Source organism: Corvus brachyrhynchos, unplaced genomic scaffold (genome assembly GCF_000691975.1).
Source record: "Corvus brachyrhynchos isolate BGI_N302 unplaced genomic scaffold, ASM69197v1 scaffold94, whole genome shotgun sequence".
NCBI lineage: Eukaryota > Metazoa > Chordata > Aves > Passeriformes > Corvidae > Corvus > Corvus brachyrhynchos.
The window spans coordinates 2,378,617-2,382,975 of NW_008238330.1; positions in this window are offsets into that span (position 1 = coordinate 2,378,617).

Genomic DNA, 4,359 nt, shown 5'->3' on the forward strand with positions numbered 1-4,359 from the left:
GGTTTTAATTGCATTGTGGCAGGTTACTGATAGCAGTTCTTGCAACCCCAGGGTGATGTGCAGCCTCCTAAGACCCCACAGAAATGCCCTCATCTAAGGGAAACTACAGAGAAAGAGGATAAAGGTAGAAACAGCAGAGCAATGATTTTACCAGAAATTCTGACTATCATCTTTTGCTTTTATGATTTTCTTTTACAGTTTAGTTCTGATGTATAACAGAAAGATGCTCTGATAAAAGTCATTGTGACTAGAGTACCAGCGTTGGTTGAGTCATGGCAGGGGCTCTGCCAAGTGCCCTAGAAAAGAGGGAGTTGTTACTGTAAATGATGCATCCAAAAAGTTAAGGACTAGGACTTGAGTGTTTCTTGACTCTCACCTGCACTCTGCCTCTGTGGTTGGCATCTTGGCTTCCCTTGTTTTGCCAGTGCTGAGATTGTATGAAACAGACAATGACCTGGATGTTGGCAACAAGAGGGAGGTGTTAAAACCTCAGAGCTACTTGTGCCTCTTGACAGAACAGTTAGAAACACTAAAATACATAGGTTTTCTTCCCTAAATTGTAAAATATTTACAGAAAGAAGGGATGGGAGCATAGGTACAAGTTTACTCCATTTGATGTTGATGAGAGTTTAGTCCCTGAGAAACAGTATCTTTCATTATAGTCTTACTGCTGCCACAAAGTGTACCAAGTAAAGCTGTCATCTTCAGGTGACAGATGTGTAAATCTGCTCTCCTCTCTAGGTCAGAAAAATAATAACATTTTGGGACAGGTTCTTAATAGCATTCTTTGACCTGATGCACAGATGGTTTGGCTTTCAATATCTCTTAGCTCTTCATGCATTTTGTTGTGAGTGCTCATGGCCAACCCTCTGAGTGACCACAAATGAACACTTTCAAATAAACACAAAGCCCCTTTGCCTCTCAGGGCTCTCACACCCATCCATGTCTAGCAAGAATGTGAAGCTGCTCTGAAATGACTTTGTACTAATGAGACCTTCTCCCTTTGTGCATATTCAGAGTCATGTCACCGAGCAGTGACAAAAAGAAGATGCCATTGCCTCCTGTTGCTGAAGGACCTGCAAAAACAGCATAGCTGAAGGTTAGGAGTCCAATGTGGTCTTTTGGGTACCAGGTGAATGCTCCTGTGTCATACCAGCCAGTGCACAGAGGTCACTGAGGTGGTTTGGAGTAATTTGAAGACCTGTGTTGCACAGGGAATCAAAGCTTTATTGTGCTGTTGTTCCATGCCATGGCTTCTGAGAACTTGTTTCTAGGTGTCAAGCTGGATTTGCAGAACATCCCTTTTGCTGTGAATATGATTGTCTAACAGAAAAAAGACTGTTTCTGCTGGTGGAGTTAGTAGCCATCTGGAGCAGAGCTAGCCCTAGTTCATTCCTGCATACCTGACTTGGGTGAAATGGTAACCAAGGCTTTCCCTTACTGTGCATCATAATAAGGGACAAAGCAAAGTACTTCTGTGTGGGCAGTCTAGGCTTGGGGGACACACTTCAGATAACAAAAAAGTACATTTTATATATGAATACTAGGTCCATCTGCACATCACAACTGTATATATTTTCTGAATTAGCATGCACTTGAAGTGTAAAAGCTGTGTATGTCACTCAGTATGGTTGTGTTTACGGAATAATTTTTTAAAAGGAAATCCAACCTTTTTTTGTCAATAGAAATGGCAACAGACCTCATGTTAGTAGGTAGATGTTGTTAAGTCCTTTTGTATTATGAAATGTATCTATGACAGCTGGCATTGTCCATTGTCCTGGACACATTGAATAGAAGCCTTTGTACAGTGAAATTCAACTTCAGGTGAAGTTTTCCTGAAGTCTGGCTCGTTTATTTCCTAGTCTTGATGGATGATACTACCTTGTACAACACAGGGAATTCTCTGCTAGCAAACTTGCTCGGTCTTTTCTTGAAAACACAACACCTGCATGGGCATCCATAAGCATTACTTGCAAATTGTTTACATGCCTTTCCTCTAGTTGCCTCACCAATTCCAACAAGATTTTACTTGGCAGTGGTGATGCCCTAGGAGGTGCCGGCTGCTGCAGCTTTGCTGAAGTGAACTTCCCCATGGGGGTTTGGTGCTTTATCTGCTGGGATTCTCTGGGTGCAGCTACTGCATCCTCTCTCAAACACAAGAGAGATTTTGGTGCCTTGCTGATGAGGCAGGGTGGAGTCTTGACTGCAAAGTAAGATTGGTGGTGGTAGCTGGGAGCCCGGGGGATGTGTGGGGCACTCTCCTGCCCCTTCCAGAGGCACTGGACCAGTGTGCAGCTGACTCCCTGCCAGCCTTTGAGATCTCTCTACCTCAGGCCGGTGATTTTGTGTCTTGTGCCCATCTGTCTCCTGGTTCTTGCAGTGAGGTTTGATCCGTGGGGGTTAAACACCTTGACAGGGCTTGGCCAGAATGGAGATGCTTTAGGGGAGCCACTGAACCTGGGTGGGGAGCCAGGAACATGAACAATGTAACCCCTTGAGGTCCTTTCTTCAGTTATGCATCCGCAAAACTTGTCTGGTATACCTCTGAGGAGGCAGGGACCAGGCAGGGAAGGACACCTTTGAGGTCTCTGCTGCTGTGAGCTGGCAGCAGGGAGGAGGAGAAGGGAGTCAGTGCCCTTCTGCTGAAATCTCCAGCTACGCTGCTTTATGAGAAAAGACACCCCAAGGGACTATTGGTACACCTTGCCCAGAGCTCTGGTGGAACCTGTGCTTCACCACTTCGGGAAGTGATACTGTAGTGACAACTTTTCAGGGTTTGTGAGTGTTTTTCTTTTTCTTTGAAGCTTCTGTGACAGCTTACACTGCTGTGACAACAAACAGCTGGGCCTGTATTTTCCAAAAAGGTATTCAGATCATGTGAAGAAGCAAAGGATGTATTCTTTCTTCCCTGATTTATAATATGCAGCTCCAAAACCTCAGAAAGGTTAGCTTTATATGCATATATCCAAAATGTCACTTCTTGGCACACAGGTCAGCCAAGAAGCCACAACACTTTTGCAGATAGTGAAGCCTATTTTCTTTCATTTTTCTTTTTCTGATCTAACATTGCTAATTGGGTAGGTGAGCCAGGGATGCCTTTTTAGGCCCTGTGGCTGTGGGAGCCCTCCCCTCTGATGCCCTGTCACCAGGAGCTGAACTGCCTTACAGTTTGTACTATTTGACAGGGAAATGACTACGGAGACACCATGCAGGGGAAAATCCAGCAAAGGACAGCTTTTACAAAGCAACTGCTAGATAATAAGGCAATTAAAGATGAGAGGTGCAACTGGAAGCCACTGTTCCAAGCTGCCATGTGCTGCAAGGTGAAGGGGACAGCAGAGGAAGCAGCGGGAACAGTGACAAGCAGCCCTGCCTTCCTGCACAAATCTGTTACTTTAGCTTTATTTAGTGAGAGAAATCACAAGGATGGATGTATCTCTACCTGTCCCACTGTTTCTCTCCTGCTGCCTAACCCTATCTTATCTAATAGCTACAAGCTGGATTTACCACAATCCACTTGCAGATGTCAAGGAGAAGCAGTGGTTTAAAGTCAGGTCCCTGTGCACAAATCACACTGGCCCTGAGTCTGAATTGACATGAAACCAATGGAAACAAATGGGAAAAAAAATGAACACTTTCACCAGGAAAGGCTGCTGCATCAAGCACCCTCCTGGGCAGGGCTCAGCTCGGTGCTGCCTGGCTATGAGGGGACACAGCACACGTACTTCCCACGTGTCTCTCATATGCTATTTACATGTTACAGAGATCTGCTGTGCTAGAAAAGCCCCAAGGCAGTTATGCACCTACACTGAATTTGTACAGATTATCTACAGAACAGAACTGATCCTCTTAATCCAAAAAAGCAGCAGTTTCTCTCAGTGGCCAAGATGGCCATGAGTGGCACAAAGGGCCCTGTGAAACAGAAATACTTCCCCTTGCTTGCAGCATACTTGATGTTCCCTTCTGTTAAAGCATAGCTAGAGGAACATTTCAAACTTCCTCAAAGCTGCGAAACGGCTGTTGGTCAGCTGCACATAGAGATTTCACACGTTTTAAAAACCAGCTCATCCTGAGTCAGGCTTTAGCTGCAAACTCTTCAACAGGACCTGTGTGGCCACAAAGGAAAGCAGGGCTTTTTTACACTAAAAATCACCCTTGAGCAGCAGCAGGAAAGGCACCTGCAGTGCTAGGAAAATGTGAAGGTTACAAAAAAGCAATCAGCCCTCTTTCTAGCATGTGTTTCATCCTGCAGGACTGAGATGGGGAAGCAGCTCAGCAGTCAGATCAGTGGGACAGCTATCACCACAGTGCTGGAGGGAAGGAAGAACCACAATGAAGAAAAAACCAGACTCACACAAA